Consider the following 25,005-nt stretch of genomic DNA (forward strand, 5'->3'; position numbering starts at 1 on the left):
CCATCCCTGGAAGTATTTAAAAGACGTGTAGATGAGGCACTTAGGGACATGGTTTAGTGGGCATGGTGGTGTTGGGTCGACGGTTGGACTCGATGATCTTAGAGGTCTTTTCCAACCTTAATGATTCTATGATTCTATGAGCTAAGCCCTGAAAGGGACAAAGGTCTGTCTTCACAGTGAATAAGATCTCACTGCCGTACAGGTCAGCACACCCATACAGACTCCAGCCACTCCACGGCTGCATATCTTCACTATTGCTTCCTTTATCTTCACTATTGCTTCCAGATTAAAACTGGCATTGCACTTCTGTCCAGACAACCCCTTGCAGGAATCACAGCTGCAAAACAATCCTGAACCCTCCCTGCAAGGCAAAAGCATCAGTGATCACTGGAGAAAGCCCAACAAATAAGGAACTCAGTTTTAAGATAACTCAGTTAAAGAGGCTGTAAAATCGTGTTTACTGTCTATTCAGCCCAGAGCTCCACGTATGTAGGAATCACTCACTACCAAGTAAAAACCAAAGATTTCTGGGATGGCAGATTACAGATGTACAACCCTGTGTGGCAACATAGCAAAAGCAGAACAGGCAGCAAAGGTGGCTACAGGAGAGTGAAGTAAAACCACAGCAGGGCCAAGTTCTTGAAATACGTGAAGTATCATCCCACAAGCCACTGTAAATGAAGCAGCTAGAGATGTCAAAAAGCCCCAGCAGGATTATTTTCAGACTTGAACACAGCAGTGGTGCAATGGTTTGCTACCAGGACTAGGTAGCCACGTCCCAGTGAATAGGAGAAGCAATGCAGGTATGGCATTACCTAGCAGTGATGGGCATCAGTTCTGTCAGACAGCCAGAATGCCTGCATCTGCAGAGCTGTATTATTTTTAAATGATGCAATCCTACACGGAATTTAATACACGCTGTGTGCAACCAGATCAGGAGCTCCAAAATCAAGCACAAACAGAAAACATCCCAGCAGCAGCCTGGTTTTATTAGATGTTCCCCTTCACAGTGCACATCTAAATGGTTTTTCAAACAGCAGCTATGTCCAACAGCTGACTCCAGCTAAGACTGCAGGAAACTTTAACCCTTCCTAGCTCTAGGTAGTTCTGCCAAGGCCAGAAGCAATAAATGGTTACACAGGAAAAAATTTTCTGTCTTTCCAAAGCAGGAATATGCAATAAGCAATTCAATGATCTGGAGGCTGGCAGCACCCTGACTGGGGGATGATAGCATGCTACAAAGCAAAAAGGCTGAGTAACAGCCCAATAAAGGCAGCATCTGATGAGACTAATGCATCAAATTTATCCTGCCCTCTGAAGGACATCAGGACCACATACACTTTTGCTGCTGATATCCAACTGCTTTTAGACCACAGGCTGGATTTTGCAATCCCTTGAAGGCAGCTGGAGGAAAAGACCTCGTAGTACACAGGTTTGAAAAGGGAATTTGCCTGATTACTGTTAAGACTGTGCATTTCTTGACCCTTTTTTGGCCAGGTCCCTGAACAAACAGGTCCTCTGTAATCAAGTCCAAGTGCTGTCTGAATCTCATTTCAGCAGAATTCAGGGTGGGTGGAAAAAAAAAGCAGAATGATTCCCAAGATAATGGGACAAGAAGCTTCTGAACTGGGAACAAATCCTTGGACCATAGCAAGACTGTGCAAGATTAGAAAACACTCTTTGAACTCCACAGCAGGTCTTGATACGACCTCCCTGGCCAAAACAAGTCTATCAAGAATGCTTTTCTCAAGAAAGACAAAAATCAAGGGCAACTGTTGCCACTATCTCAGAAATAGAGGGAGGAGAAAGATGTGACGGACAGATGAACATATTTAATCTTCATGGATCAACTGCTACAGGGAAGTTTTGATTTCAGCACAGGAACACAGACGTCTGTGGGCTGAATCAGAGGGGTGAAGCCCCGTCCTCCACCTTTGCCAGCAGAGTTCAGATGCTCTGCACGAGGTGTAATAACCCCAAAGTGGGCAAATGAGCGACCGCCTGCTCCATTCTCCCCTCCAGTCACAGGCAGCCTCCCAGGTGGGAACAGTTTACGTCTAGAAGTGGGTTTCATAACCCGCCCATAGAAAGTTAGGAGCCTATACAATCACAGTGCTATATATTCTTGACATCCCTTATAGTGTCCCCTTTTTTTTCTGAATTCTTGCAACTTTTAGGGCTTGTAACTTCCTGAACCAGTGAGTTCCACACCAAATTACACAGCGCAGTAGTAGTTATCTGTCAGTCCTTTTGAACATACAGGCATTTAACTTCATTGCTTGTCCCTGGGCTAGGGCAGGGAGAGTATCATATTTTCTACTACATTTGCCACCCCTCTGAGCATTCCCAAGCTTTTCATTCTGTTCACATACAAGAGTATTCCCAGATCCTTGGTCCAGTCACCAACCTCTCTCCAAGTGTCCTCCTGATTTGTGGGTGTGTTTGTATGTTCGCATGGCCAGCGGCAAGGCAGAACTCAGAGGATCTGGATGAAACTGCAGCATCAATTTACGTAACAGAATATTTTCCATGCAACAGAACTAACAAAAGGCAAGCCAGAACCTTAATAAAATACTTATGAAGCAGACCAGGCACTCCTAATGATTACACATACTTTTCTTCTGAGAGGAAAAACTTACCCCTTGCAGGGGCTGGCAACCCAAACCAAACTCAGCTTATAAAGCTCTATTCGGGACAGTTTATTTTAGGATATCGCTCCGTAAGACAGCTCATGTGCTAATTAGGCTTGGAATGACTGGGCTCAACAGAGTATTAAGGGTCTAACTAACTAAATCTGATAACCCTGGATTAACCAAGGTCTTCTGCTGAGGAAAGCCTTGCTGGGCTGCAGAGGGTGCACAGACCTATTCCCTAGGAGAAAAAGCGAGGGCAAACGGGGACGATCCTTGGCTCTGCACTGGAAGAGCAGGTCAGAGTAACAGGGACACACCAAGACTACCGGAGGGATGACCACTCTGCTTCTAATCACTTCAAGTGTGTTTGAGAGACCTGAGCAGACACCTTAAGACTGTACGCTCCCAGATCTTCCCAGTTAGGACACGTTCACATTTGGACACCTCCTTTCCTGAAGCTGTTGTGTCCTTTCTGTACAAGGTGTCTCAGAGAAAAGAGTAAGTACCTGCAACAAGTGGTGAGGAAGAATTTACCTCTCCTAAGCCCTTGCACTGAGATGGGCCTCAACTCAACCAGGAGGTTTCAAAACTCTGCAACTTCTGAACATGTACTATAAATACACTGGGTAGACTTATTCACACAAATGCCAAGCCATTTGGGAATACTCCTGGGCTCTGAAGTTTGACAGCAAGATTCGTGGAGTAATTAATCACAGTATGTGAAAATTATTCCTATTATCAGTTTCAAATAATCCTCCTTAATTTCCTGGAATACTTCCATGTTACAAGCAGGGCAGCACATAAATCATTATCATCTTTCTCTAGACTGTTCATTATTTCATATCATGAACCCTACAGTTTCCCATTTAACACAAATAATTCCCATTTCTTCAGTCTCTCCTCTTATGAGAGTTTTCCAGGACTTTGTGCAGTTTTCTGGGCAGTTTCTCGGTTCCCTCCAACTCTGCAGTCATGCTTCTGAGCTGGGGTGACTAATTGCACACAGTTTCCCAATCAGCAGTGGGATGTCCCTTGCTTTCTGTATCAACATGAGAAGACTCTGTACCATAATCTTCTATACCATTTCTTATGTACCCTAACATTCATATGTAGATGTTCACCAAGTAAAGTTCCTTATAACCAGGGTGACATCCAGGTACTTTTTGCAGTTTAATGACATGAGTTTAATGAGTTGGAATCAATTTAATAAATTTAATCAGTTTAATGATTTGGAACCTTATAAAGTGTACTTTTGTGACTATCCTCTGTTACACACATTTACATAACATAGCATCAAGCTCAAAAACTCAAGGTTTGCAACAAGACTAGCCTAGAAGAAACCAGGGGATTTTTCTCACATATCTGTTCTCTGAGGAGAGGAGTTTCTTTTTGCTGTCTGTGGAGTTTGGTTTTGGGGGGACGTACTCCCTCAAGTTGCACAAATTCTTGGCGTATGTGTGTGGGGAGAGGTTTTCTATGTTGCCACGCAAATTCTCTTCGTGGTCCCCCAAGAGATAAGAAGGTCCTCAATGTCTGACTAAGGTCTGGGCTGAAGGATGTTTTCCCTGGTGAATTTGCCTCATTAAATCAGTGAGGTCTGGTGGCTTGCCTCCATGAAAGAAGATTCCCCTTTTGTTTTGATGGGCAGGCCAAGAGGTTGTTGTGGTTTTTCTTTTCAACCTCAACTCATGCCAAGGCGAAAGCAGACAACAAGGCAGTAGACCAAAATACTGGCTGTCGAACATGCTCTGGTACAGAGGGGAATCACCTCTCAGTGCCTCCAGGACAAATACAAATGCATTGCTTCAGATTGGGGTGTTTCTCCACCATGCAGTACCAAATCATATCAGCAGCACAAAGCCTGGGAGAGGTCAGGGTTACAGGATGGAGACATTCTTTGGGGTCTCTAAAGCTTGTGCGAAGTCACCAACAGAAGCACAGAGAACAGAAACCCCAATGGGTCAATGACTACTATCAGTGTCTCAACAAGATATGGTCAAACATAAACTGAATGACGTGTGACTACAGCGTTCCCACCTTTGTGCATTAACCACCCTCATGCCATTGCTTGTCAGTGCTGGGACATACCTGTTTCTGGCAGCTCCTGTCCTCTCCTCCTCTGTTATTGTGCCATGAACTGGCTAGCCCTACTATACTAGGGTCTAGAGACCTCCAGGCATGTTCGAGGTCCCCCTGTGCTCCATGCCGCCCCACCCTTCCTCTGACTCAGTCCTCCCCCAAAACAGTCTAAGAGGAAACAGGGAAGGGAAGCACATGGGAACGAAAAGGCTGTCAGGCTTACTGTAATAAGTCGTCACCACCTTCAGAGTGCTTTATAAATACAATAATTATAAATAGCAAGTGTCTGCAGAAATGAAAATGAGGCATATGACATGGAGCTGAAAGCAGGAGGAGACATCTGGGTAAGGAAGATGATCTCCTCAATGGCCATTTCAAGCACTATGATGTGCAGCTGGAGATAAATCTCAGCAGTAGGTTAAGTTAGATGTCACTGACTGTGGACAAGAGAGAACAATAGAAAACGGCTAAGTGCAGATGCTTCCTGAAATCCACTTGCTGAAATCCCCTTGCTGTTCTTCTGAAGGGTCAAGCTACAATCACTGCTCATGATAAGCCACATCCAGGCAAGAAATCCCTTAGAAGTGACTACAACTACTCACATACTAACAAGTGGTGAAGGAGAGGTCAACCAGAGTAAGCCAAACCCCAGGGCAGATGTGTCACTCCAGGTATCGATCATTAGAGTGAATTAGGCAAAGGCAGGGAAGATACGCTGTGTGGGCCAACAGTATCTTGGGACCAGAGATATGAATTATTTATACCTCCTACTGGATCTTCTCATATATGGGCTTATGACTCTATAACCCGAGTTATATGGGAAAGGTCTGAGGGTTGGACTACAGGGAAAAATGCCATGTAAGCAGGCTCTGGAACTAGCCTCACTATTAAGAACAGTAAATTGCACTGGCACAATGGTCCAGACAGGTCATTCTCCCTGCTGAGAAGGACATATGTGAGGACAGCTATGCTATCTGAGCTACATGGAAGACACACGACAATGCAGCATGAGGCACACGTCCCTGCTCTTTGCCATGGGAACCCCAGAGAGGGACCAAAAGAAGGTGGCCTGGTAAACAATTCAGGTGAATTGGACCTACTTGGCGAAAGGAGGCTAACTAAGCATGCGGTTGCTTCTGCACCATTGCAGGCAGAGCAGAACAGAGAAGAGCCTGCCGACTGAAAGCATTTAAGTCAGACTTCTCCAGAAGTAGTGGCAGCTGGTGCCAGTTTACAAAGAATAAGGAGCAGTTCTGGAGTTAAAACAAACCGATGAGATTAGTCTAACTATGTATGGAGCAAGGACTCTCTGCTCCCTTAAAGATAACACCTGAAGAGCTCGTTCCTTGAGGGTCAGAAGAAGCTGAGAGAGATGATCTAATTGGTGCTGAACTGGGTCTGTGTTAGCCAACACTCAGGAGCACAGATTTTCCACAGGGTTGACTGCATCACAGTCAAGCAACTCATCAGCTCAAACCTCACATCACAACTTGAATTCTCGTGAAAAACTCATTTTCCTGCAACTGTATGTGGGTTTTTTTCTGGCACCGGTATGCAAGAGAGCTCCTGAGTGTTTGCCAGAGCCACAGACGCTCAGGTGAGTCTCTTGTACATCTGGGAACCACAAGAAAGACAGACTCTCCCAGTCCAGTACCCATCTCTTGTCCATGTGTCCCACCCTTCAAGAACAGAGCACAGTCTAGTCACAGAGGTGACAGTGGGTCCCCAGGAAGTATCCGGTTAAAATCTGCTGTATATTTGCTAAGGTCTTCCCTACAGGCTCTGGGTTTTTGTCCTGTAACTCCCAGAGGAGAAAATCCCCTCTTGCCAGAAGGAACTGCTAGCTCTTATCACTCTGATATCTGTGCTACTGGCCCAAAAAGCACAACAGGGCAGTGACACATGGTCCCTGCTTCCAGGGAACATCTTGCGCTGGAGCAGAGAGCAGGTTTGGTGGTTGTTCCAGTTCCCCATCACATGCCAAGTGTCAGTACAAACCATTGCTGCTATCACTCAAATATTTATTACTTATCACTCAAAGGTACTGCCAGCCCCACACCCTCAGCACTGCACAAAGGCCAACACACAGTCTCTCTCCCAGCAAACTCAGGGGGTGAGCCTCAGCCAGAAGCTGCCATCACCTACATTATGGCCACTCACCTACATTATAGCTCTGCCTCCGATATAACCACCAGCAGCCCAGTAGGAAACAAAAAAACATTGTCTACATGACCCTGAGGCTGCAACACGACTGCGGTGGGGAGAGGAAGAGTTTGTGGACGTGCTTGCTCTTGCGCTCATCTTAACAGGTATGTCCCTGCTTTGATCCACTTCTTTCAGAAAATGAACATTAAAATCATTTTCATCAAGAGAGAAAACTGGAGCAGAATCAGGGACTAGAGCCATTTTGACAGCCTGTTTCTTTCTCTTTGGAGAGTAACCAGCTTTCAGATGAGTGCTAGGGCATGCATCGAACCTGCTCAGCAGATAACCCAACAAATCCCTGCTAAGGCTAGTTACCAACACAATTGTCATTGATCATTGCTATGGATTTCACCCCCTGCCAGCCAAGCTCCCTCAGCTCCTTCAAGCCTTATCCTGCAGCCTTTCACATAGCTCTGGAAGGGGGTGGACTTTTGGCTCTTTTGGACTTACAGACTGGACTGCCAGAAGCACTTTATCCACATCAGGACTCTTCCCACGAAGCAGCACAGGTAGCAGACAAGTGAGATTTCCCACTACCGGTTGGACTGCAATGGCTTCCATCAAACATGGGGACAAAACCTTCTCATCCAGTACTGCCCTGCAATTCCACAGCTGACAGGGAGGCACCTCCACCTCCAATCCTCCACCTCTCAACCCCCCGGCACAGATCTCCGCATCTCTCAGTTTTGGTTTGCTTTTCTTGGGTTTAATCATCAGAACTGTGCCTACTGAGATAAGGTATCACCCAGCATCTATGACCATAGAAGTGGCTTTGGTCTGCATATCTCAAGTTGACCCAGTTTATATTAAACAGAAGGGTAAAAAGCAAATAGCTCTGTAATTAAACCTTTTTAATTTTTAAAGAGCAGATCTCTGGCGTATCAGGGAGAACAGTTACAAAGCCAAAAAGAACAAAGAGCTTGGAGACGTACTGCAGAAAAGACTTTGAATGTACATCTAAGTGAAAAAAAACCATCTGGAATCACCAAGCAAGGTGAGGAAATTAGAAGAGCAGGGCTCCTGACCAACCTGAATGAATAACCACACCAAGGATATTAGAGGTAAGTAAAACAGCATCTTTGGTGCTGTTTTGGCAAGAAGAGTAATATTGAAGCTGTGGCGACGACAGGTTAGATAATACAGAGGAAGGAGGGTGCAGAAAAGGAAATGAGCTTTTGAAGTGGAAACAAATTCAAGAAGGTTAATGCACTCAAGTCAGAGGGATCAAGAATATCTTGATATCAGAACAACGAAAGAATAGTTGCATGATCGCAGCTGGCAACATGGCTTTTGATAAAAATACCTGTGAGGAAAGAGAGGAAGGAGGGGAAGCTGTGTGGCTGGCAAATAATAAAGGTGAAGTCTGCACCTGTTTCGAAAGACAAAGGAAAGTGATTTCCCACATTAGATTTATCAACCTGCCCTTAGTACTACATAAGGCTTTCAGAAAACATTGGAAAATAATAGTAAGACTGGGAAATAAATGAAAACTGGGGCAAAGCACAACATGGGTTTGCAAAAGGTGGGCTACTGTCTGGCTATCAGGAATAATACCAGCATGAGATCTTGACTCACCAGGAGCATCAGACTGAAAGAAAATGAAGATCTCTGGGACAGAGAACTAATTTTTTGTTTGCTATCACATCCTCAGACACCTGAGAGGCGGCAATGGAGCCGTGGGCAGGGCATTCCCAAGTCCACAGCATATTCTCCTGGGCTACCTGCACTTTCTGCAATGCAGGTCCAGGTCCCTTGGATCCAGAAAGCCAGCTGCATTTTAGCTCCAGCATTCTGCATCAGTGCAGCGAGGAAGACACACAGCAGCAATTATATCTCCTTCCTGTGAATGATTTTGGTCAGCTCCAGTAACCAGAAGCTCTTGCCCATCTTTTAAGCATCTCAAGGCAGAGATTATCTGTGCACTCTCACTGCTTAACAGATGCTCTTGTAAGAGTGGCACCTACTAGCTAGGCACAGCCTGTATGTCCTGGGGAGCGTTCCCGTCCCACACAGCAAAGGAGGCTGCATCACCTTCTTTTTATTCCTTTAGGCAAGAATCGTACACACAAACTATACACAATTTTTCTTCCACACCCCGACACAAGTATGTGTATCCTGCATAGGTATGTCCTGTTGCATGTCCTGTCCTCCAGCCCACAATGCACCTACAAACACACACGTGCTGTTGTTACCCACCACCAAGCTCCTGCAGGAGCCTGTTCTGCAGCAGCACCACAAACGCAGTCTGGTACACACCTATAGGAGCAAATCCCGCTCCCTGCTCCCATCGGGCTGAATGGGACAGAGACCTGGAGACACCGAGAGGGCTCCCACGTCCCAGGGCAAGATAGGGAGCTGCAGTTCAGGAAGCCCTATGGTGCTTCCAGGACACTGTCACAGAGCTGCGAGCAGAATGCACTCTGCTCCGTGGTTTTGCTAGACGCCCTCTCCTTCCCACCTGGCACCCTGCACTGAAACTCTGGGTTTATCTTCTTCACTGGGTGTAAAGGCCAGAGAGCCTTGCCACTCCATCAGGATGGAGAGGGAACAACCAACTAAGAACCTGCAGCAGCAAAATGGTTCCTTCAGAAAACTGCTGCAGGCTGTGCTGAGGATCGCTCCTACCTCCACAAACCCCTTGGGGCTGCACACAGCACTGACCATCTCAGAGAACACAGTGAGAGGCTGGGGAATGACAGTACAAACAACACATTTACATTCCCTGACAATGACATCCCTGAATTTCCTCCCCCATGCCCTCTACCGCTGGTCTCTGACCCACAACCCCCTGTTCCTCCAGCTCTGCAATGCCCCTCACACCTGCCTCTTCTGCTCCACGGTTCCTCTACAGCTCTGCCAAACATTTACCGTTTTATCTACATTTTTCCTACCATCCTGTTTGCTCCTGACAGGCCTAAAGATGCTTTATCTGAATTATTCTTGAGTCACTGGAAAACTGCAGAAAGTTTTTGTGAATAGGCTAGACCTGCCAAGCTCGCTCTTTAGCAACACCGGTATATGAGGCTGTAGGTGTTTGGAGGTAAAAAAGCAGATCTCTACTTCCCCCATACTCCATACACCTTTACGACACCCATCAATCCAGTCCCCGTATGATCTGTTCCTCAACAGCCAATGCTAATGTAACTCCCATTAACACCACATTCCCCCAAAACACCTGCAATTGCAGCCCCACATGGTCAGCATCTTCCATAACCCCAAAAGATTGCATCTGCTATTTGCTTATCCCCTTTTGTTACTACATTCCCATGTATACCCCTACAGCCACATCACTGTACCACACATACGGAAATCTCATTCCTTTATACCTTTGCCTTATTGTTCTCACTGACTGTCGTCCTGAACATTGCCTCTCCGGCATCTGTACCCCTATCCCACATATACCCTTCTCTTTGTTCAACCCCTTCTCCCTTCGTGTTTGCAGAGGCAATTTGATGGAAGGATTTGTGCAGAGGGTGGGGGAGGGAAGAAGAAGGAAGGCAGGGAGGGAAAAGAGGGATTTGGCTATGACAAGACCATGTAATTAAGCTCTAGTAACTGGTACCCAGCCTAGACCCCTCATTTCAGTAATTAAAAATAGTAATGCCTCCATTCCTAGATAACCTTTCGCATCCGATCTGTAAAAAGAGGCAGGGAGAAAGCATCCATTTACACAGCCAGCACAGACACACCCTGGGCAACACAAAGACTCCAGCCTGCACAGAGCCCATGTGTCTCTTAGCAGAAGAGTGAGGTTTTACCTGCCACAATATTTTACTCTAATGCCTTTTGAGCAATTGATTTACCAGTATTTAGGAAAAAAAAAAAAAAAAGAAAGAAGGAAAAAAAGAAAAAAAGAAAAAAAGAAAAAAAGAAAAAAAGAAAAAAAGAAAAAAAGAAAAAAAGAAAAAAAGAAAAAAAGAAAAAAAGAAAAAAAGAAAAAAACTTTCCTCTGTCTGCGTCCTTTGTTTCTGGCTTTTCATGGAAGCGCTGTCTGTCAAAACAGCTTTTGAGCTGCACAGCAGCATCACCGCCAGGGATGCAGAGAGCATGGTAGCTGGTGGGACCAAAACAATCCGTGTGGGCTTGGCTGTCATGGCAGGCACAATGGAGAGCTGTGCGACGGCATTGTTGGGGCGAAGCACAGCTCGCCTCTGCACAACCAGCCCCGGACATGACAACTGCTATTTCATAGCTACAATGGACAAACACACATTCTGCACAGCAATACCAGCCTCCTCACTCGCTTACATCCATTATAATCACAGCAGCTCCAAAGCAATGCAGCCTCTGAAGCGACAAAACAATCCTAAAATCTTTTCAGCTTCATCGGGTAGCTGGCAATCTCTACAAAAACAAACCGGCCACTTTGCAGGACAACGAATGGCCTGAAAACCATCAGTATGACTAACGCCCACCCCGATCATTTCTGCATCTCACCTTTCCACAGATCCTCCGTTCCCCGTCTCCCCTCACTGGACACGCTCTGCTCCGGCACTGCTGAGCACTCGGATTCCAGCAGGCTCTGTGCTCTCTCACCAGGATGCTGTGGGAAACACAAGAGTAAAAATTTTTTTTAAATTTTTTTTTTTCCACAGCTGCATCCGTGGCAATGCAGAGGGTCTGCGCAATCACATCTCCAATGCTACTGCTGCTGCTGCTGCTGTGACGTTGCTGCGTGTGAAGGAGCAAGCATGCCCACAGCACCGCCGCTCCGGCTTGCAATCAGTCCCTGTGGGACCTCAGACAAGGCAGGGGATGGGAGGGAGCACAGAAGGAGAGCAGGGGAGATAAGTCGAGCTGGAAGATGGAGGATTGATTCTTACAGGAATTGGGAAATCAGGAAGATAGCATAAGGAGAAATAAAAAGACTAAAGCTTATGCCATAAAATAGAGCTGCAGCACCTTATTCTGTGATGAGCTTGGGTTTCAGATGTTGCATGGTTGCAAGCTGCCTGATCTTATCTCCTGGCTTTGCAAAGGAAAGCAAAAGGAACCGGAGTGCTGTGTTCCTACCGTTGATAATGGCAGCCAGAGCCCTTGGAGATAAAATGCTAGTCTGCAAAGCAACGCACAGGAGGAGGATGGGAGGACTTATTACTGAGAGATCAGGAAGACTACAAGAAGCTTCTTGAAGCTTCTTTTACGTTTCTGCAGTGCCTTGTCCTAAAGAGCTTCACCAACAATATCTACACAGCATCCCTGAAACACAGCCACCCGTGGAGCAGGATGCAACCACCAGCACTTCCCCCGGTGCCAAACACACCTGCAGGGACAGGATGGCTGAAATCCCTGCTGTCACAGGGAATCTCAAATCAAGATCCCAGCAACTATTAACTACAGCTTGTGATTAAAGTGCTGCCCGTAACCTGGGCTAAATCCTGGCACCTCTGCATAGCAATCCACGGCAGATCTTCCTTCCTGAAACAAGGGATCACCACCTGCAAAAGCCCAGGCTCTCTTGCTATCCTGGGGCCATATGAAAGGATTTTGCCATCACCCCCTTTTACCAGAAGCAGCTGCAACCTGCTCCATAGGCAAGTCAGTGCAGTTCCTGACAGGGCACAGGTAGCTTCACCAAGGGACTCATGTGGCTACTTTTGTTTTTCTACCACAGTCTGGGCATGACCACACACCCCAGAAACTCAGCTGTGCTCCAGGCTGTGCCAGGAGGGACGTTTCTAGCGCTGGAGCAGCTGCCCTGAGACATCCATCCTGGAAGGACCACTCACATTACTGCACTTTGCCATTTAGCCCCACTCCTACAGCCACCACCCTGCGCTGAGCCAAGCAGAGCTCAGAAAACGGAGTGTCCACATTGGAAAAAAGCAACCCCAATGAGCCCGAACCAAACCCCATCTCCTAAACTGAGGGAAGCAGGTAAGTCAGAGAAGAGGTAAAAATGTCACACAGACACACAGTTCAAAGAAATGAAGAACTGTCATATGCCTGAGTACTTTTTGCTCTCTGCCATGATGCACCCAAAGCAGCAACCAAATAAAACAAATACAACAGCCCGGACAATACAAGACTTTGCAGAAGCTTCTGCCTCTGGAGAGGCCAACATAAAAAGCTATGCCAGAAAAATGTTAGACTCATTACTGGAAGCGGCTGCCAATTCTCTCAGACCCCAGACTACTAGAAACCTTTCAAATATCTCTTCAGGTAACATTCAAATGAGATTTCTGACTGAAAAGCCAGTGGCTTGGTGGGTGGCTCCCACAAAGGGCTCCAGAGGCAGGAGTGCAGGACTCCCCCCGATGCAGAGAGACCCTTCCAGCGAGACAAGAGAAAGGGCCTTGGGCTGGCTCTGGGCTGTGCAGCCCGTTCGCAATGCACTGGTGCCAGCATCACAGATGCGGCTCTGCTACTCACCTCTGAAACACTGGGAACAATCCCTCAGCCCATCCCAAAGCTCAGGCTCCGCAGGTCCTTCCCGAGAGGCCAATGCATCTGCCCCATCTGTGGTACTTCACACTCCCCAGCCCACCGCTTGCCTTTCCTTGCATGCTTGGGACCCGCATCACCACCTTGTCCCGTTCAAGCAGCAGGGACAAGCCCCAGGGAGGACGCAGGAGCGAGGGACGTACCTCCACGCCTGGCCATCACAGCAAGCAGAGAGCTAGTCCTGGCGGGCTCTGCTCCACCCAAGCAGCAGTAAATGAGACTATTTACTGTACTCCCATTAGCCTGCAGCCCCTAGACCCCCATATGGCCAGTCCCATTGTATTGTCAGCATTAATTAAAGCAGGCTCAAGCAGACTTCTCTGGCCTCTTCAGCTGGGACAGTCGGGGAGCAGCAGTGAGGAAGGAGACAGAGAGTCTCAGCTGTGGAGCTCTGTGCAGAACAAGGAGCGTTTGTTACCCAGGAGACTCGTTCCCACAGGAGAGAGAAGAATGGAAACTATTTCGGTGCCCTCCCCAGTCCTCCACGAGCATTGCCAATGCTGACGCCAGGAGGTATAAATGCTGGCAGGCTGAGTGCTTGCCTGCAACCCTGTCCCTGCCACAGGACACTGGCATTAACCAATTCACTGACAGCAGCAATGCCTGCCTTGTGTAGCAGACACGCACACCAGAGCAGATGGAGTCAGGGGGCTGTTTTGTTAAAAATCAGACAGAGCAATGCAGCAGAAAAGGGGCTCCCTGAGAAACACTCCCATTTACATATCTGTTCCCAACATAAACATTTGTATCCTCCTCCCCAAAAGACATTCAGCATGTTCCTCCCACCCCAAGCTCACGTGGCCTTGCACCTCTGCAGCAAGCACACCTTTGCTGCATCTCCCTCCCAGGATCTGCCCCTCTTAGCAACAGCGGAAAAAACTGATGTGCTGTCCCAAAGCTTCGTAGGTAAGTAAGAGATTACAGGCGCTAATGGGGAAGAAGAAAGCTCTTTCTTGGGGACTGTCTTCTAGGAGATGACTTCTCTTTGATCACAGAGATGAGTCGGTGCGAGAAGGGGAGCATGGCTGACTCCACAGTCTCATGCAAGGAGGGGAGCAGCGATACTGCAGGCTGGTGACTGCGCTCCTTAGAGAAGCAAGGTGAGGGAGATGGAGGTGCCAGAACATGCCTGCCCCTACAGTAACAGGGGTCCCTGTCATGCGTGGCATGGAGAGGTAGGGATAGATGCTTCCCACACTCCCCAGCACTGCGGGGTGCAGCTTCGCAGGAGATAATTGCTTATCAAGTAATGTCAGTCTCATTACTCACAGGCATCCTGGGTGTCGGGCAGGGTTTTTGCCATCTCGCCTCCTTCCCCCTTGCTCCAAGGGTGTGAGAACTCAATGCACAACACATTCTTCCACCCATGAATTCCAGTAAGGAGGCGCATCCTGTTCCCCGTGCTGGGCTGCAGCAGAGCTCACCACTTCAGGGGAGCCCCATGTGCTGCACTCACACTGGACACGAGCCGTGTGTGTACAACAGCGCTTGCTGACAACAACCAGGACGCAAATAGATCATCTAGGTAGAAAAAAGCCCAACACATTTTTGTCTTGGCCTCGGGCTCCTTCCTTCACGTACCATGCAGGAATTGGCTGCTAAGGTAAGCACGCCCCCACATACAAGAACGAAGAAACCTTTCCACTTTTACTGCAGTTGTACAGCAAAATCATCCACCAGCAACCCAAGCCTCCCACCTATTCACTGCAAATCTGCTCCGGTGATCTGTGAACTGGAAACAGCTCAGCCCCAGATTCCACCCAGCTGCCTGGGCTGTAGCTCTGACACCAAGCACCGGGCAGGAACAGGTCTTTAACCACCCCTCACCGTCAGGCATGGTGCACAATCTGACCACCCTCGCAGCAGCCAGACAGCCCCAGGGCTGCTGCCTCTCCACCACAGCTCACAGCTATAACCCTGCACAGGGAGCTGCCTGCTGCCTCCTCCTAAAGGATGGATATTTTGACCTAGCCCTCATTACCTTCAGTGTGTCCATGCCTCTCAAGCAAACAGAAGGTGGTATGAGCAACAGCAAGCTCATTGCCACAGTGGACAACCTGTGCCTTGCTATCTGCTGGTGCAAACAGCACGAACATGCCTAGGCTACAGCTTCTGGCTCACCAAGACCCCATTTGTAGCATGGCCACAGGAAGGAGAGACATCTTCACTCTTTCCCATGTGCTGGACCACTCATGAGCAAGGTGGGAGCAGCTCAGTGCCTTCCCACCTTGCTTGCCCATTGCTCGTGGCAGAAATCCGAATCCCCAAGACACGGCAACCTTATCCATCACCACTGAGGCCGTTTCAGCAATGCCGGAGAGAGGGATGTTGGTCACAGCTGAACCAAGAGCACGGTCCTGCTCAACTAGAGCAAGGGGGACCAGAACACAGAGGCCAACAGGAAAGCAGGAGATGCTGGAAACTTTATAAAAATCCTCAGGAAGGAAAACCAAAATAATTTGCCATCCCTGCAAGCCCTGCCCTTCAAGGTCAAACAACATCTCTCTCTCAGACACACAGAGATCAATACAGGCTAATCATTACAAACATGTGCTTGACAACTTTTCTATTCGGTGGGAACAAATATGGGAGCTTTTGAATGAGGGGTCAAGAATCCAAGCAGATTGATAAAAGCACATGTTAGCATAGCGGCAATGCCTGCCCTCAGTCCTCACATTTCTCCAGGGGGTCGCTAACCGATCCCCACTGAGCCTGCCTTCCGAGAGGATCTGCGGGCAGAGGCACAGGAGTCTGTGGGGTTACGTCGGCCACAGACACGTTCGCAACAGCAGGATTCACCAGCCCCCCACGATGACCCTGTCCCAGCGAGCCTTGCCCACTGCCCAGAACAGCAGTACTGATTTCTTCAGGGCTAGTGACCCAAGGCAGGAGTCACACCTCCAAATAAGAAAATGGCTTGAAAAGAGAAAGTTGTTGCTGTTTTTTCCCCAAAATTGGACATTTCTTGTTGCTTGCTAACTGTCTTCTAACAGAATTAATTCCCCAAATTCATTCCTCTGATGTTTAAGAACATTCTCTAAATTTCCAGCTTATCTTTATCCATGCACAGCTCACCCCTATTCACTCATGTTCCAAAAATGAGCTTTAACGTCAGCGTTTATTTATCCAGCCTGTGTTTAAAGTTATGTCATCTGAGTTCTTTAATCACTTCGCATTAGGTAGGCTCTCCATTTCTTTGATCATACCCATATCCCTTCTCTGGACCTGGCCCAGTTTGCATACAGCCTTCAGAGAGCGACTGGAAATGTACAGAGTCTTCCAAGCAAGGTCTCACCATGCCTTAATATGCTGAATTTCCCCATCTCTGCTACAAATATTTTGTCCAACATGTCACGTTGGATGACATTTATCTTTTTCATGGCTTCATCATACTAGATGCTCACAATTATCCTGCACGTCACTGACAGACCCTGGGTTTTCCCCTGCCTCTCTCACTTTCCCCAATGATCCCCCAGCTGGAGCTGTTCTCATGCACACAACCATGCAATTTTGAACTATCCAGTTCCCATTTGTATTATTCCTTAAGGACATCCAAGCTCTTCCTGCTGAATAACCCTGAACTGCCCCTGATGATGCTTCCTAGCTTTGTGTCTTTAGGAAACATCACTAGTAAAATCTTACTTTTTAATGCTCAGAGCATTATTTGACTTATTGAATAGCTTCCATTTCGAGGCTTACCCTCTACTAACAACTTCCCTTCAGACCAGTAGTTCCTCTTTCAACACTCCTGTTATCTTCCTCTAGTCTGTTTACTGCTTCTTAGTTCTCAAAGGGTATTATGGATGGAAGAAGTCCACATGGGTTCAAGGGGAGGCAGGACAAGCACTTGAGAGATCCATTTCAGCTTACTAAACAGATAAAATACAATAGACTTAGCAAACGCCCTGGAAAAAAAATTATTAGGATATGATACCTGCTTGCCCTGCTTCCCCCTCCTCCCTAGCTGACCACGTGCAACCACTTTTGGAAAAATCACACTGGACAAGGTGGTTCCTTCATCCCAATCACTATCTTGATTTCCACCTTCCTGTACTAAGGTCGAATCCTTCCTATTGCTAGCGGCTGATGCCTTGCTGCCCAGGAACAGAGGCTTTCACAAGCTCCATAAAAAGCCACAACTACCAGATAGGGCTACTGCTGGCAAGGCTCCCCGTGGGGCTAGGCTGAGTTCCACATACCTCTACAATACTGAGACGTCAACGGGAAAACCAAACGCAGCCAACAACCAGCTGTCTGTCTCCAGTCCCTTCCAGCCCAGGATTCCAGTATGTTCGTACTGTTTTTCTAGGAAAGTGCTGCTGTCAACACTGTACACGCAGGAGACTGGGGCAACACAGAGATGTGAATCACTTGGAAGGCTGTGGGAAAGGGAGAACCAATTTTACAATGCCAGTGCCCATCTTTTAGTCCTAGTACTTAGTACTGCTCAAGCAAGAGCACAAAGAAATAGCCGAACACCTTTAGGCAGAGGGAAATCAGGACAGAAACAACAGAGCAGCTCCTGAATCACGCCTGAAGTCTCAGCTTCAATCTGATAAACAAAGCTCATAAAACTGTACAGAAAACCTTGAATTAAAGCAAAACCTGGACATAACTGATCCAGCCTGAGATTTCAGAGTGTCTGAAGCAGGAGCTCAGCTGTAACAGCAACCCTGCTTCCTAAAGTACTCGCTCTAACATTGATGATACACTAAGTGGGAATATAAACTCTTTCACCAATTAAAGCCTTGGCAAAAGGAGCAGAAAGGGTAGTAGTACAAAAAAAGACATGCCTTCTAATCTGGCAATCAATTGTTCTGAGCAGCCCATGGTAACAATGGATATCAAAGTGTTACTGGCTTCACTCCTATTAAAATCAGTTTTCAAAATGGGATCAACATTGCCTCTATAGCACAATTTACCTAAACCATTAGTTTCACCATAACTTACTAGTTCCCCACTGCCATGAGGAAAGCCTTAAGTTGCTGCATTACATACTATATTGGAGCTGGTGAATTTGGCAGCCACAGTTCTGCTGTATCCACTGGTTTGTATTCTGACCTCAAATAACAATTACGTATTTCCAACTAAGCAGCTGAAAAGCTGCAGGGCTGAGCTGAATCCACAGCCCTGAAATGGTTCACTGTCTACATACTAAGTACAACCACAGATTGCTGTGTACACAGCACGCACTGCTCAAGGAAGGTGACTGCTTATGGTTCCCGTGATGTACACCAAAGTGACATTCCCTTCCCACTCCAGGGGCATTGCCTGGCTGACTCGAAGTGAGGGTGACTGCACTGCAAACAAGCCTCTGCTCAGAGAGACTGCAATGGAAGGGATGCGGCAGGGAAGGGGCAAGCGAAGAAAAACATCACTGTTGGACACATGAGAGGCCACATCCAAGAATGGAAAAAGCCTCCTGCCCTCCTGCTTCAGTACTGAGTCATAAATATTCCAGTTTTCCAAGGCAACAGTAAGTATGAAAACTGCTTTGGATTTCATGCAGAAAACCCATACTCGCCTCCCTCTGTGCATGCCGAAACGCTTCTCTGCCATCACTGCTCAGGGCAACAGCAACAGTCAAGCAGTGAGAACTGTCAACTCACCACAGTCAGTCCCCAGCAGACCTCCCTGTTCTCAAACACTCCCACCCACCTTTGCAACAAAACCCGGGGAGCACATAACCACCAGCTGATTTATTAGAGACACGTGATATTAATTATGGTTGTTTATACTGATCTTTTTCCTAAGTTTCTCCATTTACCACCCAAACTGGACACACAGTCCTGCTCTGCAGTGTTACCTGCCCCAGCTGGCTATGTTTTAGTGGCAAATAAAGCAATGTCTAAACAGCTTGTTCTTCTGCAAAGCACTCTGTGATTAAAAGAGACTATTGAAGGTACGCTCAAAAACCACCCAGTAGCAGCAATGCTACAGCACAATATTGGCGGGCATAGGACTCCAGTGCCACCCAAGAGCCTGCCTGTGCTCCTGAGCACCCACATCCCAGTAGGCACCTAGAAAAGCTGCAAAGGGGAGAGGAAACAGGACCACTGAAAACTTCTGCTAAAAAGCCTCTGTAATATAGGCTTGTAACTAAATCCTGGAGACCCCGTCCACCACTTGTGCATTTAACCTGCTGGCTCTCAAATGGAGAGGTTGTTTTCTACTTTTCATCTGTACCGTCTACAGTACCGATACTGTTAGCTGAAGGGATGAGGTCTATACATAAGCAGCAAATTGACATAAATTACAATCATTACCACGACACCTCACACAGCACAGATTGCACATCCTCACCCAGAATCATCGTGCGTGACCTGCTCATTCAGAAGGGATCTGTGGTTACTGTAGATCACAGGCTGAACTTGAGTAATAGTGGCATTTTGCTCTGAAGCAGACAAACAGTATGTAGGGCTGCGTGAATAGGCATGTCATATGCAAGTCGTGGAGTAACCCTTCCTCTCTGCCCAACACTGGCACGTGCCTCATGGACACGGACTATATGGACAAACTGGTGAGAGTTCAAAGAGAGCAAGGAAAAACAGAAAGGAGTAAATTGCAAAGGAAGTGGGCTAGTTCTCTGTAGAAAACTAGGGGTACATGAAAGCAGTTCTGAAATGTATGAAAGGCTGCTGCCAAGGGCAAGTGAATAAGCTGTTCTCCATATCCTCAACAACAGGAACAGGCTCCCTGAGGGGCAGCCAGGGAAGTTTAGCTTAGACATCAGGTATAACAGATAAAACTAGCCATTCATTATTCCACCAAAAAAGCACAGCAGTCAGGACGTAAGACTGGTTTTCTTAATATTTTGCATGGTCTTGTCTGTCTCAGAAGCTCTTTGCTTTATCTATTTAGGGGCATGCATTCCTGTTCATTTTCACAGGCCCTTAGTGTCAGACATTGGAAACAATTTATTATTCTGGCTTTGCCACCAAAGAAATGCCCATCTTAGGGTCTTGGCCAACCCAGCGTGCCATGGCATGAGGAGATACCAATAGAGGGAAGGGACTGGACTGCTATGATGCAGGATGCAGCAGATAACGTCCCAATCACTGGGATCTTCTAGAGAGATGAAGAAACACAAAGAATGGCATAGCCCGAGTCCACTATGCCTGGGTTAGGGAGATGTAATTATATGGCTTCTGGAGGTCTTACTCTTGTATGATTTCTCTTTGACTCTGAGGAGTAGGAAGCCTCTAATGCAGGATTAAAAGCCGAGAGCAGTTTATTCTGTGAGGCAGAATAAACCGTTTCTGGAGAAACAGAAACAAGCTCCTGGAAAGACACAGCAAACCTACAGGTACAGCCTGAGAGTGGAAAAGCATCCCATGCCAGCTGATCCGGTAGCTAATCCACCTGACTGTTAAAAACATACTCCAGTGGTTTTTTTTCCTAAATGCAATATGCTTAGCTTTCAGACAGTGGATTCATACTCCTTTCATCCACCACAGTGAAGAGACTTTTTCTCATTAATTCAGTCTTGTTGAAGATGATCCTTGACCACAGCTGAGAACCCTCCTAAATTTCTCTTTGTTTACCTCTTGCCATCTAATACAGCAGGCTGTCCTGGATCATCAGTCAGCTGTACTTCAGGTCTCCACGTCACGTCAGCCCATGATTAAACAGCCTTTTGGCTGTATGTGCTTATCAGTGTATGCTTTATCGGCACAAAGAGTCTAATCTGCAGCACCTAGCTGCTGTGCCACCAGTTGTGCAAGGTCTACCTCCTCCAAAAGACATGTTCAACCAACAGGCAGCCATCCCACAATGCAGGCAGGCACACAGAGCCAGAACTGGGAAGTACGTGCCTGTCCACTGCGTGCTACAATTTTGCTCAGGTTGGAGAAAGACCCACAGCGAAGGAAATGCTATAGGGATAAAGGGGATCCGTGCATGGGAGGAAATCTTGCCATGTTCTCTAAAATACAAAATGAAAGCTGGCAGAGGCAAAGCCCGGGCATCAGTGACAAGGCAGGCCATGAAGGCAAAGCAGGTCACAGGAGATGCCCGACAAACGCGCCGAGCTTAGATTGTGTTGGACGGACTGAAACGGGGATCAACCTCATGTGATGCAGATGAAAGAGCTGGGGCACACTGCTCTACGGGGTTCCCCGTGGAGACATCTCAGCACTTCAGAAGCTGCTGGAAACTATGGTGTGGGTCTCTGTCACCACACAGAAGACTACTGAGAAACGTCCAGCAAAGAGGTGCTTAATGACGACAAACAAGATCATGTGTCCCCATGCACCCCAGACACATTCCAGTCAGGGGAACAAGAGCATGCCAGGGTGGAGAGAGCCCTGAAAGAGCCCTCAGGAGCTCTGTAATGTACTATTATACACAGAGCCTTGGCTCAGGCCTAATAATAAGCAACAACGATGATGACTCAGAGAGCTCCTTTGTTGGCTGGACATGGGATAGGAGCAGGAAGGAGCAGAGGAACAGAGGAGCAGGAAGCCCCTGATGAAGGACTGACTGCCCAGAGCATGTTCCAGGAAAAACAGAAACATGCTTTTCATCTCCATGTCGTATTTCCATCTCCGGACAATTCTGAAGTCTGTGCTTTCAATACACATTTAAGAAAGCATTCCATTCTGTGCACAAACCCAGCGTGTGCCTCCTAACACACAGCAAGGAAAAGAGAAGACCAGCTAAATGGTGAGATGTGGAGGAGGGCTAGCAAGGCCTGAGCATGCGAGATACAACAGTCCAAGCCAGAAGACGAGTGGCTGCTCTGCTCTCACTCATTCTCAGTGCAACGGCCGGAGAAAACTCTCGGTCACAATGTTCTAACAGGGCCTGCCCTCCATCCCTGGGAATATCTACCACAACTAGTTGTCCTGGTTTTGGCTAGTATAGAGTTAATTTCCTTCCTAGTAGCTGGTACCGTGCTGTGTTTTGGATTTAGGATGAGAACAATGTTGATAATGCACCGATGTTTTAGTTGTTGCTAGGTAATGCTTACACTAAGTCAAGGACTTTTTAGTTTCCCATGCTCTACCGACTGAGAAGGCTGGAGGTGCACAAGAAGCTGGGAGGGCGCACAGCCAAACTGGCCAAAGGGACATTCCATACCATGTGATGTCATGCTCAGTACATAAACTGGGGGAAGCGGGCCAGGAGGGCCGCTGCTCGGGGACTGGCTGGGCATCGGTCGGCGGGTGGTGAGCAATTGTACTGTGCATCACTTGCTTTGTGTATTATTATTATTATCATTTTATTTCAATTATTAAACTGTTTTTATCTCAACCCACGAGTTTTTCTCACTTGTGCTCTTCCAATTCTCTCCCCCATCCCACCGGGTGGGGGGGAGTGAGCGAGCGGCTGGGTGGGGCTCAGGTGCCGGCTGAGGTTAAACCACGACATTAGTAATAACATATCAGAGGAGGTGAAGCATGGAGCTCCAAACAGCACTTGTGACCTTTTTAGCAATTTTTGCACACCTACTGCTTTCACAGCAACTTTCTGTATTGGCTTAAAATAAATCCAGCCCTTCTGAAAGTAAAGTACTTCGAGATTGCAGAAACATCTGGCCCTTCCTCTACAAAGCCAGAAACTAGCACAGATGTATCTGGGGATGCAAACATGGAGGCCAAGGAGCTATAGAGGGGGATTAATGCTGCAGTCCTGAACCCCAGCATCTGAAAGAGAAACGTGGTCTCCCCTGTCCATGACACTGCTGCTTTCAACTCAGAGCAAATAGGGAGGCCCGAGCACTGCCCCCAAGTTTGCAGCCAGGAGACATCTCGGCTCTCTTCCTCTTCTTCTGTGTGCAAGGCTCCATGTATTAAGCTGTGTAACAGCAATGGGTGCTCCACTCCCACAGGAGGTATCTTCTCCTGCATCCCATATTAGACCAGGCAAGAGTGGAGCCACATCATCTACCTGCAAGAGCGTCTCTTGTCTTCAGATGGGGCTTCTTTGAGCATGAGCCCTCCAAGAAGCATTTCTGTGAACTCTAGGCTCCATACACTGAACACAAGGACTCAGTGAGGCCTGCTGCTTTCCAGTGGGGTCTCCTGTTTTCCAGCACACAGCAGGGCCTGATGCTGCAGCAGCATGAGAGCAGCTGAATTGCATACCTAGCATAGGACTTGACCAACAACAGGCAAAACCCAGCTGGAGGGAAAGAAACTGCAGCTTCCAGCTCCTCAGTGGGACAGTGCATCCTGCACTGGCTACGCAGCCCAAGGAGCACGGCTCCCCAGCAACCTCTGTAGCGTGGTCCGGTTTTCAGTTATAGGCACCAACCACACCATGAAAATGGCAGAATTTGGAACTACTTTTGTGTTTACATGGATAGCAAGAACGTCCAGAGTTAATTCAACATAGAGATTTAATATGCCTTCCACAATTAAACCAATCTCCAGCTACCAGTCCTCAGGATAAACCTAACGTAGGGCCAGAATCCCTACATATGCCATTGCTACAGCCCAAGACTTTTTAGCAAAGCAGCTTGACCTGGCTACCGGCAGGGACCTGGCAGCAGCCTAGATTAAAGCTCAGGTTAACCCCTCCTGGCATTTCCTGTACCTCTCATTAGACGAAGCGATAATACTCAGAACACACAGGGTAAGCTCAGTAGCAAATAACCTAATTAGAAGTGAAAGTCTCACATCCTCTTGGTGACCAGCAGATCTGCTGAACCCGAGGGTCAGTGTCCTCTGTGGTCAGCAGGACAGCAAGAAGAGGAAAACACGCGGAGCCCCAACAGACCCCCACCTTCTGCCCCCTCCCAAGGGTCCAAGGCTGCTCTCTATGGAAGATTCCCAACACTTTGGCTGAAACGACGCCAGCATTTGGGCAGGGCTTGGTGTTATTTTTAACACTTGCTCACATAACTCTTTGGATGAATCCTAGGAAGAGCTTGTCACCAAAATAGTATACTGTGGGCACTATTTATACACCCACTGGCAGCACAGTAGGGTATGCTAAGGAGGGAAAGCTAGAGGACCCCCTTCCCTCCTTGCAGCTTAGCAACTAGAGATATAGGGGGCCCCTAAAACATGGTTTGTTGTTTGGGCTAGTCCTCAGAAGTAAACCATCACCTGCAGAAGGCCTGATATCCTTGTCTGTCCTGCTGGGATACTCCTCTCCACATGGGAGGGAAGCCCAGGTACAGCAAGCTTGGGGATGATGGATGGCTGTGTGTACAGAGGCAGGCACGCCCCAGCTGCTGTGGACTAAAAAGGGAACAGTTGTGCCTAAACACCAGCTAGGTCAGAAGAAAATGAGGCTGCCCTCCTATTTTATCTATCCTTGGCTACTGCAGGGAAATCCTGCAGGGGTAGGGTTTCTTGGTCATCACCTCTTTTCCCTATACAGCCCCAGTAAAGGTGTGCAGTAGTGGGGGAAGGTGAAGCATTAAATGCCAGTGAGGCTCACTGGAAAGAAGGCACCAGACTAACAAGACTGACTCTCCTCCATCCCTAGGGTCAACAGCAGCCTCAAGCCTTTCCATATCAAAACAGCTTGCCCTAAGGGACTGAAGGAGGGGGGAAAAAAAAAAGATACCCTCCTGAGACTATCCAGGGAAAGAAGGCTCTTCCCTTGTCTAATTTTCTGGGGTAAAAATAATTTCTCTCAAGCCATTTCTATGCCTATTAAACTTCCTTGATTTTTGTCTTCCATGAGTTTC

General features: G+C 47.5%; 1 protein-coding gene across 8 annotated transcripts in view; it reads right to left on the minus strand.

Moving 5' to 3' along the window:
- RUSC2 (RUN and SH3 domain containing 2) overlaps nucleotides 1-25,005 on the minus strand; it is a 63,809-nt gene that overhangs the window by 26,446 nt on the left and 12,358 nt on the right. For 7 of the 8 annotated variants that reach the window (XM_009288210.2, XM_009288209.2, XM_009288211.2 and 4 more), the window contains one exon: nucleotides 11,355-11,460. The exons of the other annotated variant lie outside the window; for it this stretch is intronic. The gene's annotated coding sequence lies outside the window, so the exon portion shown is untranslated. The remainder of the gene's footprint in view (nucleotides 1-11,354; nucleotides 11,461-25,005) is intronic. 8 annotated transcript variants of the gene reach the window in all.

Source organism: Aptenodytes forsteri, unplaced genomic scaffold, assembly GCF_000699145.1.
Source record: "Aptenodytes forsteri isolate BGI_AS27 unplaced genomic scaffold, ASM69914v1 Scaffold201, whole genome shotgun sequence".
NCBI classification, from domain to species: domain Eukaryota; kingdom Metazoa; phylum Chordata; class Aves; order Sphenisciformes; family Spheniscidae; genus Aptenodytes; species Aptenodytes forsteri.